Consider the following 17001-nt stretch of genomic DNA (forward strand, 5'->3'; position numbering starts at 1 on the left):
TATCTGTGATGAGAGTCCGATCATTAGACGACTACACCATCATTCAGTCCCTCTCCCTCTGCCAATGTCTGAACTAAAAATGAAGGGCTCCATTAAAATAAAAATGTGTCCCGGGCGGCGAACCCACAAATGGGTCCCGTCCGACCCAGTGTTTGTGGGAAACAGTGTAGTTTAGCGGATAGGAGCCTTCAGGGCCTCGTTCACGTGCTCCTCCTCCTGCTGCTGCAGCACGTGCCACTGGGCCACCGGAGGGGCCGTAGCCGATCCAGCACTTGCCGATGGTGTCGTTCGTTGCTGCCAAGCTTGTCGTAGTCGTACACGGTGATCAGCACCTGCACCTTCTGCATGGGGAGAGAGAGATAGAGAGAGAGAGAGATAATCACTGCGACTTGCGATTAAATACGGAAATCGCGCAACGGTGTCCTTTGCCAGGAAGATTATTTAACTTTTTCTTTTTTTTAACTTCTAGTCCACTATATCTTGGTATAAGTATTTTAATTTTACTCCACTACATACATTTGAAAACTTTGTAGATTTGGATTATTATTACAAAACATACATTACCCACTTCACCCCGAGCAACACTGCCACACTACAGGGCAATACCCCCGTATAGTGTGGCAGTGTTGCTCTGGCTGAAGTGGGTATTAAGACCTGAGGTATTGTGGTTCTCAAAGATTTGAGTGCCATGGATCCCCAACTTGATATACTGTATATTTGGCCGCGGACCAGAATCTGAAAATGATTTGTGCCATGGACAAGCTCACATCTTTGTGCCACTCTGCGAGCTTGTACATCTGCTATTTTTGAACATTTTTTATCACACAGCGTCAATTGTCTAATGTAATCCTGGGTGCAAAACTCCCTCTGTCAACCTGGGGAGAGCAACAGACTGACCCCATTATTCCTTCAATGCATGAGGAGTCCCAAGCCGGACTGACCTCATGCTTCCTTCAATGCATGAGGAGTCCCAAGTCGCTTCTTATCACCTCACCTGGCTGACAGTGGGGAGTTTCCCCGTGTGGAAGGATCACCAGTTCCTTTCCCCCCCAGCTGGCCAGGGGGAGGCAGTATAGACTATTGCAGGGCCCGACTATAGGACACTGCATGTTTTTTTGTGAGGGTACCTACCCTAGCCGGGGAGAATATGCAAACTCCACAAAGAAAGGTCCCTTTTGAAAATTCTTTAAAGTGTTTTATTTATTTTTTACCACCCTGGCACAAACATTTTCAGATTCTGGTCTGCGGCCAAATATATATATATCAATCTTTGGCACAGATGCTTTCCCGGTTTGAATGGGTAAATGAATGCTCTATCGTGCGAGAGTCATACTACGGGGGTATTACGTTTGGAAGGAACGGTATAGGGGTCATAGAATAGAACCGTGGCCGGCTGGCATGCTTACCTGTATCTGGGAGAAGGGGATCTCGAAGCTGAAGCTCTCGTTGATGTATACGGGTTCAGAGTGTTCGGCTTGACCGTTGTCTTCTTCTTCTTAAGACGCTTCCCGTTGTGCTGCAACACCACCTTAACAATCTGGAGACAGAAAGAGAGAGAGAGAGAGAGGGAGAGAGAGAGAGAGAGAGAGAGAGAGAGAGAGAGAGAGAGAGAGAGAGAGAGAGAGAGAGACCAGGGGCAGAGGGATGAAGGAGGACAGAAAGAAAGAGCGAGTCATAAGTAACTTATATACAACTGTACCAGTGTTGCCAGATAGGAAATGTTAAATGATTGTACCGGAGGCTTAAAATGATCGTATTTGAATGAAAACTACCATACACAACCAAAAAAAAGATAAATCTCACAAAGAATAGCGTATTTAGTGTAAGAAAATACCTTGTTTGAGACAAGAATGTGACAAAAGACGCATCAGATGTGTGGAAGCAGGCAACTGGACACACTGGACACTTCCCGAACCAAACCACATCCCGAATCAGCAAGCAGGGAATTTTGAAAATTCACAAAAATTGGGCATTACAATGTTTGTAATTATTGATCATACATCGTACAGAGGGTAAAAAATATCGTACAAATACACTAATTATCATGCATCTGGCAACACTGAGCTGAACAGACCTTAAAGGTGAAGTTCTCCTTCCAGACAGGGCTGAGGTTCTTGCGCTGGATCTTGGTCTCAAACTTCTTCTTCTTCTCCGGCATCAGGTATACTTTGACGTAGGGGTCAGAGGTGCCTCCGATGTCCATGGCTGTCAGGTTCTCTGCCTGCAGGATACCTACTACCAGCTGGAGTGTGTGTGACAGAGAAAGAGAGTTTTTGATTGATTGATTGAAATATTTATTAACAGTTTGCAGAATTACAGTACATTTCAAGCACAACTCAATACAAAGACTGTTAACTGTGAGTGGACGACCCACATTTTGGGAACGTCCTACCAACAGTCATTAAGACATGCGAATCCCTTGACTCCTTCAAAACCGCTCTCAAAGTGCACCTATGGACGGCTGCAATTCGAAACTGGCCCCCATAAATTCGGAATCCCCCCCATCCCCCCACCCCCCTTTTTCCCCTCACTTTATATGTTTCTTTTCCCTTTTTACTTCCTTTATGATGAATTCCTGTTCTGTTCTCTGGCTATATAGAAGTGTATATTTGTACGTCTCTAAATGTTTTGATGAATTGAACAAGGTGGACCCTCTTGTAAACAAGTGTAATGCTTTATTGGGTCGTCCACTCACAGTTAACAGTCTTTGTATTGAGTTGTGCTGTTAATAAATATTTCAATCAATCAATCAAAAACTCTCTCTCTCTCTCACACACACACACACACACACTCCAGCTGGTAGTAGGTATCCTGCAGGCAGAGAACCTGACAGCCATGGACATCGGAGGCACCTCTGACCCCTACGTCAAAGTATACCTGATGCCGGAGAAGAAGTTTGAGACCAAGATCCAGCGCAAGAACCTCAGCCCTGTCTGGAAGGAGAGCTTCACCTTTAAGGTCTGTTCAGACCAGAGAGAGAGAGAGAGAGAGAGAGAGAGAGAGAGATAGAGAGAAGTTGAGTGATTTAATTAGGACCTGTGGCCGATTGTACCATAAAAAAATAAATAAAAAAAGAACATACAGTATGTTTCTATATCAGTGGTGCTTAAAACTTAAAACATTTCAAGGACCCCCAAAATTATACGTATTACTATTTTTGAATAGCCACGGTATAAAATTATACTTAACCCTTAGACTACCGTTGACGGAATTGACGGATTGGATTAATTAATCCAGACCTACCGTTGACGGAATTGACGGATTGACGGTTTTTGGGTGCACAGGCTAGGGGGGGGTCTTACCCAACTTGTCACAAAGTGTCGTGTTGCTGTGATCAATGGTTGGTTCACAATTAATTGTTCAGCCACTACAGTCACTACAGCACAACAAGGCTTATTCAAATGTTATTACCCCCCAAATGTAAATCACAACATTCAGTAGCCCTGAAACATGAGCGTCGGCCGTCGTGTGAACCGTGGCTATCATAGCACAGTCATTCAACACTTCTACACCTCCTTTCATCTGTGTCGGAATTACCTCAATGTCCCAAGCCAACAAACAATACAAAACGCTGATCAAAGGACCACACAACGCCATCACAACAGCACAACAGCCAGCCACACAACAGCAGCTCCAGGGGGAGGGAGGGGGGGGAAGCCGCGGCTCCGGTAACCCATTCCACACAACCACCAAAAAAAAAAAAACGACAACTTTCTCTCCATTTTTTTTATTTGTGTCACTCTGACCCCAGGTCCCAAGCCAACGAACGATAGGAAAAACGCTGATCAAAGCTATATGTTTGCACACAAGACATCAGCACAGCATCACATCAAAAGAAAAAAAAAACAACAACTTTATGTGTTTTAGCTCCGAGGTCTAGCTGCCCCGTAATGCAAAACAAGCGACCGATCGCCTAAACAACGCCTAAAAATCAAAGGAAACCAATCAAAACAAATACTGGCATATAAAAAGGCGTGTGATTTTCCCACCGATTTGTGGGAGTAGGTCGTATTGAAGTGGAGCGTGAAGACGTGTTTGAGAGAGAGAGCGAGATATCGGTATTTTTGAGTGAGTTTGTTACCTTGTTGGCGTGTGTTGTCCGAGTTTGAGTGTCATGTCGGCTCGTAAGCTTACACCGTACGGTCCTGCGGGGCGTGGAAAGAGCCGTGGTGGAGGAGGAGGTGATGATGATCATGCCGACGATCCCAAACCTGGGCCCGTAGCTCCAGCGTTTCCAAGTCAAGCCGGGCGAGGAAAGGCCCAGAGACGCCGCCGTGGTGGTGGTGGTGGAGGAGGAGGTGATGATGATGATCATCGCGACGAGTCCAAACCTGGGCCCGTAGCGCCTCCAGCCTTTCCAATTCCAATTCAAGCCGGGCGAGGAAAGGTCCAGAGACGCGGTGGTGGAGGTGATCATCATCATCGCGTTAGCGACGAGTCCAAACCTGGGCCGAGTGGTGTAGCTCCAGCCTTTCCAGTTCCAGGCGGGCGAGGAAAGGTCGCGAAACACCGCCGCGGGGGTGGTGGAGGTGGAGGAGGAGGTGCTGCTGGCGACGAGTCCAAACCTGGGCCGAGTGGTGTAGCTCCAGGCGGGCGAGGAAAGGTCGCGAAACACCGCCGCGGGGGTGGTGGAGGTGGAGGAGGAGGTGCTGCTGGCGACGATGCCATACCGGGGCCCAGTGTCGCTCCAAGCGTTACAGCTCGTGGCCGGTCCAGTGGTACCCGTGGGGGGCGCAGGCTTCCGCTAGCTCCGGGCCGTGGTCAGTCGACGCTGGATGCGTTTATCCGTGCCATCCCCCGGCCTGATACGGGTTCTGAGTTCGAGAATGAAGAGGAAGATGAACCACAGCATTTGATCAAGTTATCCCAGTCTTCTATTCCGATCGATCCTGGTCAGTCCATCCATCCTGTTTCCCTCCCATCATCCCAGTCTTCTCATGTGTCGGGTGCGTCGACTCCACGTTCCCGTCACACCCGTGCATGGTTGGAAAGACAGCGGCTAGAGTCTCCATACAGCTCGCACAATAGTTTACATCAATCTCCTCTCAAGTCTGGGCTCGATTCTGGAGACGAGAGTTCCGGCCAGTCTTGGTCACCGACGCGTGCACGGCGCAGCGGCAGGGACGAGCGACGATTTACCGATGGTAAGCGTATAGGCCAGACCTATTTATGTAATTATTTATTTATGTAATATTTATTTGAATCGCTAAAATGTAAGTTGTTAGTCTGGATAGTGTCTAATTCATGCATATTGATTTGTATTCTTTTTTTTTTTAACCTTTTTGTAGAGCGATCTGACGAGTTTACCTGGACTTCTTCTGACGAGTCAGACCAATACGGCTCGTCAGAATACGAAGATGAGTCGTCTCTTTACTCTGGAGGCAAGATTTGTTTTATTCATTTTCAGAACTAACTAAATTGCAACTGTCTGGGACTGTCTGAATGATGTCATTCAAGCAAAAAAATAATCATATAAAATAGTGCACATCACCCTAGATTGTTGTTATCTGACTAAAATATATATTGTATGGTCTGCGCCATTTTCAGATGTCGAGATACGTGATGCACCCCCGCCACCAGATGCCGCTGTTGGTGCTGGCAGGACAGGCAGAGGTAAGCTACAGTGTGTGTGTGTGGGGGGTAATAAGTAATTATTATGTATGTGGGCTCTATTTACATCGATATATTTTATTGTGAGCTTGTAGATTGGCTATTTGAACTATTCAAATAGGTTAAAAAAAAAGGCAAATAAGTTTAGGTATAAGGGGTTTAGCATGTCAATCAAGCATGTCATTCAAGCTGGGTGTGCACATCCTATATTATCTATAGGAGTGCAGTTACATTTCTGCACTATTGCACACAAAATGCAAAATTCATTTATGTGTGTGTGTGTGTGTGTGTGTGTGTGTGTGTGGGGGGTAATAAGTAATTATGTATATGCATTTTCAGGTCTGAAGAGGTCTGCATCTCTCCAGCCCAGTGATGGTGGTGATCCATTTGACTTGGAAGGTAACCTATAGTTATGTAATTTCAGAACTAAATGGCAACTGAGACTGTGGGGTCTATTTACATCGATATATTGTATTGTGAGCTTGTAGATTGGCTATTTGAACTATTCAAAAATGGTGAAAAAAAAGGCAAAGAAGTTTAGGTACAAGGGGTTTAGCATGTTATTATTCAAGCATGTCATTCAAGCTGGGTGTGCACATCCTATATTTATCTAAATAATAAATATATATTGTACTGTGTTTTCAGCTAAGAGTGCAAGGGAAGCGACACCACAACCACCCGATGCTGCTGTTGGCAGAGCAGGCAGAGGTAACATTACATTTCTTCACACAAATAAAATGCATTTATTGTATTGTATATGTAAATAGTGTGTTTATGGTAAATAATTATTTATTTCTTTATAATTCTAGGTCGGGGAAGGGGAAGAGGAAGGCCTGCACCTCACCAGCCCACTGATCCAGAGGCCGCTGTTGGCAGCACAGGCAGGGGTACGTTTATTTTTCTGTATATCACACTTACACACACAATGTCCATCCATCTTCAACCGCTTATCCGTAGTCTGGTTGCGGGGGCAACAGCTCTAGAGAGCTCTAGATTTCCCTCTCCAATTCACAAAGTATGTATTGTATATGTACTTGCATATCACACTTACACACACACACACACAATGTCCATCCATCTTCAACCGCTTATCCGTAGTCTGGTTGCGGGGGCAACAGCTCTGAGCTGTTGCCCCCGCAACCAGACTACGGATAAGCGGTTGAAGATGGATGGACATTGTGTGTGTGTGTGTGTGTGTGTGTGTGATATGTGAAAAAAAGAAAAAATCCTTCAACCGCTTATCCGTAGTCTGGTTGCGGGGGCAACAGCTCTAGAGCGCTCTAGATTTCCCTCTCCAATTCACAAAGTATGTACTTGCATATCACACTTACACACACACACACAATGTCCATCCATCTTCAACCGCTTATCCGTAGTCTGGTTGCGGGGGCAACAGCTCTAGAGAGCTCTAGATTTCCCTCTCCAATTCACAAAGTATGTATTGTATATGTACTTGCATATCACACTTACACACACACACACACAATGTCCATCCATCTTCAACCGCTTATCCGTAGTCTGGTTGCGGGGGCAACAGCTCTGAGCTGTTGCCCCCGCAACCAGACTACGGATAAGCGGTTGAAGATGGATGGACATTGTGTGTGTGTGTGTGTGTGATATGTGAAAAAAAGAAAAAATCCTTCAACCGCTTATCCGTAGTCTGGTTGCGGGGGCAACAGCTCTAGAGCGCTCTAGATTTCCCTCTCCAATTCACAAAGTATGTACTTGCATATCACACTTACACACACACACACACACACACAATGTCCATCCATCTTCAACCGCTTATCCGTAGTCTGGTTGCGGGGGCAACAGCTCTAGAGAGCTCTAGATTTCTCTCTCAAATTCACAAAGTATGTACTTGCATATCACACTTACACACACACACACACAATGTCCATCCATCTTCAACCGCTTATCCGTAGTCTGGTTGCGGGGGCAACAGCTCTAGCTGTTGCAGCTAGAGCTGTTGCCCCCGCAACCAGACTACGGATAAGCGGTGTGTGTGTGTGTGTGTAAGTGTGATATGCAAGTACATACTTTGTGAATTGGAGAGGGAAATCTAGAGCGCTCTAGAGCTGTTGCCCCCGCAACCAGACTACGGATAAGCGGTTGAAGGATTTTTTCTTTTTTTCACATATCACACACACACACACACAATGTCCATCCATCTTCAACCGCTTATCCGTAGTCTGGTTGCGGGGGCAACAGCTCAGAGCTGTTGCCCCCGCAACCAGACTACGGATAAGCGGTTGAAGGATTATTTTTTTCTTTTTTCACATATCACATACACACACACTGTCCATCCATCTTCAACCGCTTATCCGTAGTCTGGTTGCGGGGGCAACAGCTGTTGCCCCCGCAACCTGACTACGGATAAGCGGTTGAAGATATTTATTTATTTTTTTCACATATCACACACACACACACACAATGTCCATCCATCTTCAACCGCTTATCCGTAGTCTGGTTGCGGGGGCAACAGCTCTCTAGGGGCAACAGCTCTAGAGAGCTGTTGCCCCGCAACCAGACTACGGATAAGCGGTTGAAGGTTGTTTTTTTTTCACATATCACACACACACACACACACACAATGTCCATCCATCTTCAACCGCTTATCCGTAGTCTGGTTGCGGGGGCAACAGCTCTGTTGCCCCCGCAACCAGACTACGGATAAGCGGTTGAAGGATTTCTTTTCTTTTTTCACATATCACACACACACACAATGTCCATCCATCTTCAACCGCTTATCCGTAGACTGGTTGTGGGGGCAACAGCTCTCTAGAGCTGTTGCCCCCGCAACCAGACTACGGATAAGCGGTTGAAGATTTTTTTTTTTTTTCACATATCACACACACACACAATGTCCATCCATCTTCAACCGCTTATCCGTAGTCTGGTTGTGAGGGCAACAGCTCTAGAGCTGTTGCACTCACAACCAGACTACGGATAAGCGGTTGAAGATTTTTATTTATTTATTTTTTCACATATCACACACACACACACAATGTCCATCCATCTTCAACCGCTTATCCGTAGTCTGGTTGCGGGGGCAACAGCTCTCTAGCTGTTGCCCCCGCAACCAGACTACGGATAAGCGGTTGAAGATTTTTTTTTTTTTTTTTTCTTTTCCACATATCACACACACACACACACACACACACACACTGTCCATCCATCTTCAACCGCTTATCCGTAGTCTGGTTGCGGGGGCAACAGCTAGAGCTGTTGCCCCCGCAACCAGACTACGGATAAGCGGTTGAAGATTTTTTTTTTTTTTTTTTTTTTCACATATCACACACACACACACACAATGTCCATCCATCTTCAACCGCTTATCCGTAGTCTGGTTGCGGGGGCAACAGCTCTCTAGCTGTTGCCCCCGCAACCAGACTACGGATAAGCGGTTGAAGATTTCTTTTTTTTTTTTTTTTTTTTTTTCACATATCACACACACACACACACACACACACTGTCCATCCATCTTCAACCGCTTATCCGTAGTCTGGTTGCGGGGGCAACAGCTAGAGCTGTTGCCCCCGCAACCAGACTACGGATAAGCGGTTGAAGATTTTTTTTTTTTTTTTTTTTTCACATATAACACACACACACAATGTACATCCATGTGTGTATGTACTAGAAGTTCGGGCCGCTTCCCTCTAGCGCTGATGTTTATTGTAAGTAATTATATATTTCTATTTTTTCAGGTCGAGGCAAACCACGGCGTGTCCAGACTTCACGCATTGAGCCAGAGTGGCGTCATCTGGATGAGAGTGGTTGGCAGCCCCAGTCCTTACCATTCACTGGAACCACAGGACCTCGCAGCGAGGCAGCGGCACTTCAGTCTGTAGAGCCTTCTGACTTTGTAGAACTTTTCCTCACCGATGAGTTGCTGACTCTGATGGTGAACAAGACAAATGCTTATGCAGCGCGGAGCATTGCAGCGATGCCACCAACGGGCCAATCCAGGGTCAATGCATGGAAGGATCTTGACCTCAAGGAGCTCAAAGACTTTTTCGGTCTTGTCTTCCTTACCGGGCTCATACACAAACCAGAGCTGGCGGACTACTGGTCAACAGACGAAGCACTGGCCACGCCGTACTTCGGGAAAGTGATGGGTCGGAACCGGTTCCAACTCATATTGAAGTTCCTCCACTACACAGATCTCCTGGAGAATAGAGAGGACCGGATCTTCAAGATCCGTCCCATCCTGGACTACCTGGTGAAGAGATGGCGGGAGATGTTTGAACCGGGTCAGAACATCGCCATAGATGAGGGTACGTTGCTATGGAAGGGACGCCTTTCCTTCCGCGTTTACAACCCGCTGAAGCCCGTACGCTATGGAATAAAATCCTATATCTTAGCAGATTCCTCTACAGCGTACTGCCATAACCTGAAGCCGTACATTGGAGAGTACCACTCCTTGTTGGACACTGTCACCACTCTTCTTGGAGACTTGGCAGGGAAGGGTCATGTCTTATACATGGACAATTTCTACAACAGCGTGTCCTTGTGTGAGCACCTCCTCCAACTGAAGACCCATAGCTGTGGGACCATTCGGGGTAACAGAGGCCCACCCCCAGAGATCCAGGAGGCCAGCCTTTCCACCCTCAAAACCAACGACAGAATAGCCATGACCACTGGCAAAGTGATGTCTGTTGCTTGGAGGGATAGCAAGGTGGTGAGGTGTCGACCTTCCACCAGGACACTGTGGTCAACGTGCTAAAGTGGCAGAAAGGTGGGACCCAGTTTGCCTACGAAAAGCCCCAGTCGGCGGTTGACTACAATCAGTGGATGAACGGGGTGGATCGGCTGGACCAGCACATCACCTATTATCCCTGGACCAGGAAGACCTCGAAGTGGACTACAAAATTCCTCATGTACCTTTTTCAGATTAGCATGTACAATGCCTTTGTCCTGTATCGTATCCAAAACCCTGAAGGTTGCTGTGGAGACATGAAGAGCTTCATACATTCAGTGATCCTGAAGTGGTCTACACCCAAGCGAGAGACCCGGAGAGCGCCTTACAGGAACCCAAGGGTCAGGCTAACAGCCAACATTGCACCCCTGCCAACACTCCATGTCCTGGAAAAGCTTCCCCCCACTCTAAAGAAACAAAACCCTGGCAAACGATGCAGGATGTGTAGCCAACACAGAGAGGGGGGCCCACGCCGTGAGACCTGTTTTCAGTGTGTGGTGTGCTTCGTCCCTCTGCACAAAGGTCCATGTCACATCCGGTACCACACGGAACAAGAACTACCCTATGAATGATGTGACATGCACCTTTGTACAGAGGGACGAAGTTTTTTTTTTTTTCATGTCATGTTTCTTGTCTGTATTTCTTTGTTTTTGAAGAGGTGCTGTACTGAAAGAGGATGGCCATGTATCAGTGTTTTTGGCAGCACATGTTGATTGTAGTTTTCAGTTAGTTTTAGTCACCTGGGATGTGTTAGTCTAGTTTTAGTCGACTAAATCTACAGTTTATTTAGTAGACTAAAATGTATTTTGACGGGCCTTGATGCCGTCGTAATGGCTGATTTTACACTGGCTGAAAATAGCCGATTGTTTTTCTATTTGTCTATTTCTATATTTCTATATTATCTATATTTGCGTCACGATGCGTTGTGAGTTTGTAGATCTGCTGATTTCAGCACGCAACCAAGTGATTTAGTAGACTAAAATGTATTTTGGCCGGCCTTGATGCTGTCGTAATGGCTGAAAATAGCCGATTTTCTATTATATTTTATATTTTTCTATTTCTATATTATCCATATTTGCGTCGCGACGCGTTGTGAGTTTGTAGATCTGCTATTGTCAGCACGCAACCAAGTGTAAGTGATTTAGTAGACTAAAATGTATTTTGGCCGGCCTTGATGCCGTCGTAATGGCTGATTTTACACTTGCTGAAAATAGCCGATTGTTTTTCTATTTGTCTATTTCTATATTTCTATATTATCTATATTTGCGTCACGACGCGTTGTGAGTTTGTAGATCTGCTGATTTCAGCACGCAACCAAGTGTAAGTGATCTCTTGTCCACTTCCATGTATACTGTCTGTAAACTACACTTATTTCTCCCTGAAAAATAAATTCATGGTGGAGAGAATTCAAAAGTGGCTGTGTTCTTTTCTCAAACCAAGGTGTATGCAACTGCCTAGAAGTAAAGCACTGAATATGCTAGACACTTATTATTTTTGGGTAAAGTAGAGTCCTTGATGTTTCATTTGAGCTATTTCATGTCTTGGTCATCATATCACATGGTTTATATTGGCCTTTATATTGGCCTTGAAAGAGTTCATTCAGAAATGCCTGGATTTCTCAAAGGGCCTTTTTTCTCAAACTATTGTTTATTCAACTGCCTAGTAAGTAAAGAACACAACATTCTAGAAACATGTCCTTCCTCCTGTGTAAAGTAGAGATTTAGAGCTTCCAAATGAGCTATTGTGTGTCACTGTAGTCATATCACACAGTTTTTTATAGGACTTCAAAGATTAGTGTAAATGGCCTAAAAGCAGGGCCTACTTTAGTCAGAGCATGGTGTTTTCAACGGCCCATAAATATAGAATGCAACATGCTGGAAACTTTTTTTCTTTTTTCTGGGTAAAGTAGATATTTAAAGCTTTAAAATGAGCTATTGTGTGTCACTGTAGTTAAATCACACAGTGTTATATGGGGCTATAAACGTTACGAAACTAAAACGGCTTGTAACTCAAAATCGGTTCTCAGAAGGGAACCTTTTTCACTCGAACCAAGGTGTACTAAAATGCTTATTAGTCAACCATGGAACATGCTACGAACATAATCTTTTTTTCTGTATAAAGTAGACACTTGCAGCTTTAAAATGAGACATTTCTTGACATTGTGGTCATATCACACATATTTCTATTGGCATTCAAATATCTCGTCAATAGCTGGCATAAGTCACAATAAGCTGTAATTAGGGGGTGGCAGCCAAAGGGTTAAAGTGGTTAAAATCGAAAATGATGTGTCTGGAACTTCCCTTTCCCTCAAACCGATTTGTCCCAATAAAAGCCACAGGCTACGAGAGAACGAGCCACGCTTTTATTGGGAAGGTTATTATTCTTCCGGTTTTGAGGGAAAGGAAGATTGAGGGTTCCGGCCTGCATGATGACTCCGCTCCCGACCGGGTGACATGGAAATATTGTAACACAGACCAGTCTTTCCTCCGAGGTGGAAAGCCTGGTGACTTGAGGTTACTGTGTGTGTGTGTGTGTGTGTGTGTGTGTGTGTGTGTGTGTGTGTGTGTGTGTGTGTGTGTGTGTGTGTGTGTGTGTGTGTGTGCGTGCGTGCGTGCGTGCGTGCGTGCGTGCGTGCGTGCGTGCGTGCGTGCGTGCGTGCGTGCGTGCGTGCGTGCGCACCTGATTGTCAGTGGAGTTATAGCCTCGGAAACCCAGACGTTTTATTTCCTGGAAGAAAAGTGAAGTTATAATCCAGGGTGTACTCCAGTCTGCCCAACTGCTCCTTCTCTTCTTCCTCTTTCCCTTCCTCGCCTTCCTGTAGCGTGTGATGATTGATATAACAAAACAAAATTAAAATACAAATAAATGACATAACGCGAGACATCTCTAACCGACCCATGTTCTAATTCACTCTCCTTGGCCCTAGTGTTTATTTTGACCATTGAGATTTAAGTCATCTGAAATGTTTTAGTGTCAGTCTAGTTTCAGTCGAGTAAATATCAGAAGATTTTAGTAGACTAAACCTACAGTTGTCTTAGTCGATTAAAATGGATTTTGGCAGGCCTTGGTGGTGTTGTAACGGCTGATTTTAGACTTGGTTGCATGCTGAAAATAGCAGATCTGCTATTTTCAGAGGACAATACCTGAGGACAACCAAACACAAAATGACTTGTCTTTTAGTTCTACTGGGTCTTCTTCACTAGTCCCTCCCTGACATTTGAGTCTAGTTTTTATTTGACGAAATTGTCAGCAGTCTTAGTTTTAGTCATCATAGCTTCCTCTGTGAAAAAAGGTATAGTCAATGAACATTTATTTCGCCGTAGTTTTAGCCGACGAAATCAACACTGCTTGGCCCTCTTTTTGTTCACCTTTCCTTCACCCTCGCCTTCTCCCTCCTTGTCCTTCTTCCGGCGCCCTCGGCCGCCCTTCCTCTCGCGGACCTTCTTGGGTTTCTTGGTCTTGTTGATGCACTTCTTGTAGATACAGAAGCCCATGCAGCCCACCAGGGCTAGGACCACCACCAACATGGCCCCTATGGCCCACATGGGCACTAAGAGGGGGAGGCACAAACAATATGGTAAGTTAAAGAACAGATTTTAATCACTTAAATCAGCGGTTTTCAACCAAGGGGACCACTCCCCAGCTAAATTATGGCGAGTTGGTATAACCAAATGGACCCCTTATTAGATCTTTAAAGGACCACTTCACCACTTTTCAACATCTCTACATATAATTGGTCCTCACTAATGTTCATGATAAAACACCACCATTTTTTTCTACTCAGTCTGTGTCTCATAGGAGGGCTGTGGGCAGTTCAGAAAACGTGCACCAGTGACATCATCAATAGAAACTGCAGGCTTTCTTGTCCTGAAAAGTTGCAATGCGAAAATGGAAGCCATCGTTCTCACGATAATACAAATCTAAACATTTTTGTTAAAAAAAATCTTGTTTAAAAAAAAAAGAAGCCTAATGATGATGTCACTGGTGGACGAGTTTCTGAACTGCCCACAGCCCTCCTATGAGACACAGACTGAGTAGAAAAACATTGTGCTATTTTATCATGATTATTAGTGAGGACCTATTATATGAAGATAGGTTGAAAAGTGGTGAAGTGGTCCTTTAACTCTTGAGACCCGTGAAATGGACCCGTAAGGTCTCTCAAGAGTTACATTATTGTTAAACATGTGTATTAGTTAATTTGCAAGAAGTCTACACAAGTAGAGAAGGTAGAAGAAGTGTTATTTTGCCTGTTATCTCTCCTATGGTGCCACATCAATGCAGCATGGAAATGTGGACAAAATCGCATCCCACGACAACAAAATATTATTGGGTCTGAGAGGCTGAATCTCATCAAATGGTGGCTCAAATGCCAAATAAATAATGGATAATGAAAAGGGTTGAAAATCACTGACTTGTTGTTGTGTGATGCTATTGCATTGTAGAAAACGACAGATATATACAAGCTCAAATGATGAAGCAACACTAAGGGTTTAAGTGAAGGTTTTGGGAGATGTAGAACGAGAAGAACTTACTTCTGACTTTATGATCTTCATGAGTGCACAAGCCAGGTGGCAAGATGAAGAAATGAGACAACGGAAGTTGGTATGGTAATGATGAAACAAATAAGAGAATGAAATGACAACATTATGGTATTGGTAGAAAATGGATATTTAATGACATGGGTGCCGTCTATGAGTATGTTGCACGAATGCACATGCGTGTGTGTGTGTGTGTGTGTGTGTGTGTGTGTGTGTGTGTGTGTGTGTGTGTGTGTGTGTGTGTGTGTGTGTGTGTGTGTGTGTGCGTGCGTGTGTGTGTGTGCGTGCGTGTGTTTGTGTATGTGTGCGCGCGTGCATGCATATACATATTTACGCGTGGGGATCACACACTGTAAATAGCTGATCTACACGCTCACAAATAAGTGTTGCAGTACAATGCGTTGAGAACTTGTAGATCGGCTATTTTCGGCTATAGCTATAGACATGTTAAAAAATGCAAAAAAAATGTAAAATCACTGTACTTGTTGATGTCTTCACAGGTAATAAAGGCATGAGTGTGTGACTGTGTGTGCGCATGTGCGGTGTGAGTGTTTGTGTGTGTATGTGCACTCACTTGGCAGGTGTGTGAGCTCATTGAAGAACTTGTTCTTCATGTGGTTGTACTGGTGGTGGTTCATGTGGGGGGGAGGAGGGGCTCCCTTTCCTCCTTTGCCTCCTCCGCTGCCCTGCGGAGCCGCTCCCCCGCCGTGCCGACCAATCGCATCGCTGCGCTTAAACCACAAAGAGGAGGAGACAAAAAAACGGTCAGACATCCACTATTGATCTTTCTAAAAGTAACTTCTGCTTAATCATTTCTGTTTTGGATATGAAGCAATGATGAAAATAATATTTCATGAACACAAATCCTGCAACTGTTCAGCAGCATCAGTTTGATTCAAATAAAACCTTCATCAAGAGTGTCTTACAGCAATGATACCAACATCTACTCATATATAGACCCCTTCTATGTTCACAAACAAGCAAGCAATGTGGCACATATTGACAAAAACACATACATACACACATAGACTCATGTTCATACGATCCTTTTGATGAGCCCAGACCTTAAACTGAGCCTATATTTCTAGCCTGTGCCCTAATGTGAAAACATTGACCTGAACATGATGTGGTCTTAAAATGTGTTCATCTATACTGTAGAGCAGGGGTTCTAATCTCAACCCGTGGGTCGCCCCCCACCCCTTCTTTTTTTTTTTTTTTTTTTTTTCTTAAGTTGACATAGTACACATAGTACATGCATTATTTATGTTATCTCTGCTGTCGGGAGGAAACCTCTTAACTCCAAAATCTTCATTTTTCAGGAAATGGAAAAACTAATTTTACATTTGTCAGAAATTGAAGAAAAACATGTATTTTTTTAAACAAAGCAATACTGCCTCATCAAAGTTGGTATTGTGACTTTGTATATTTATCAGATACTTGCATGTGTCATTATATTGATTGATTGATTGAAGAATTTATTAACAGTTTGCAGAATTACAGTACATTTCAAGCACAAACTCAATACAAAGGCTGTTAACTGTGAGTGGACGACCCAATTAAGCATTACACTTGTTTCCAATAGGGTCCACCATGTTCAAATCATCAAAACATTTAGAGACGTAATTTACCCAATTTACCCAAATTCAGCTCAAGTGGAGTTAGGTGGTTTTCTCTGTCAAGATACTGAAGATAGTTCTTATCAATGACAGAAAAAACCTCTTAACTCCACTGACAATGAATCTCCAAGTTTGATTATCACACATGGACACACACACACACACACACACACACACACACACACACACACCCTCTTTTAGTATTATGTCTGTCTCTCTCGCTCACTCACATGTTGCACGGGCACACACACACGCATACGCACACGCACGCGCACAGCCTCTTTCAGTGTCTGTCTGTCTGTCTGTCCCTCTCTCGCTCGCTCACATGCGCACGGGTGCACACGTCAAGTCACACACACACACACACACACACACACACACACACACACACACACACACACACACACACACACGCACGCACGCATCACACACGTGGGACCGACACAAACAAACATGCAGGCACGCAAAAGTTAAATCCCATTCCTCCCATTCGTACCAGCACGCAAGAAATTACAATATATCCATTTGAAACGCTCCG

General features: G+C 44.6%; 1 pseudogene across 1 annotated transcript; it reads right to left on the bottom strand.

Annotated features, from left to right (window-relative positions):
- Positions 1-77: 77 nt before the first annotated feature.
- On the bottom strand, positions 78-15571 carry LOC306943670 (annotated as a pseudogene). Its single transcript, XR_013792579.1, has 5 exons — positions 15422-15571; positions 13678-13859; positions 12989-13036; positions 1407-1537; positions 78-341 (listed from the first exon to the last, which is right to left on the bottom strand). The product of XR_013792579.1 is annotated as an uncharacterized misc_RNA (transcript).
- Positions 15572-17001: the final 1430 nt, after the last annotated feature.

The sequence above is a fragment of the Electrona antarctica genome, assembly GCF_951216825.1.
Source record: "Electrona antarctica genome assembly, chromosome: 19".
Taxonomy (NCBI): domain Eukaryota; kingdom Metazoa; phylum Chordata; class Actinopteri; order Myctophiformes; family Myctophidae; genus Electrona; species Electrona antarctica.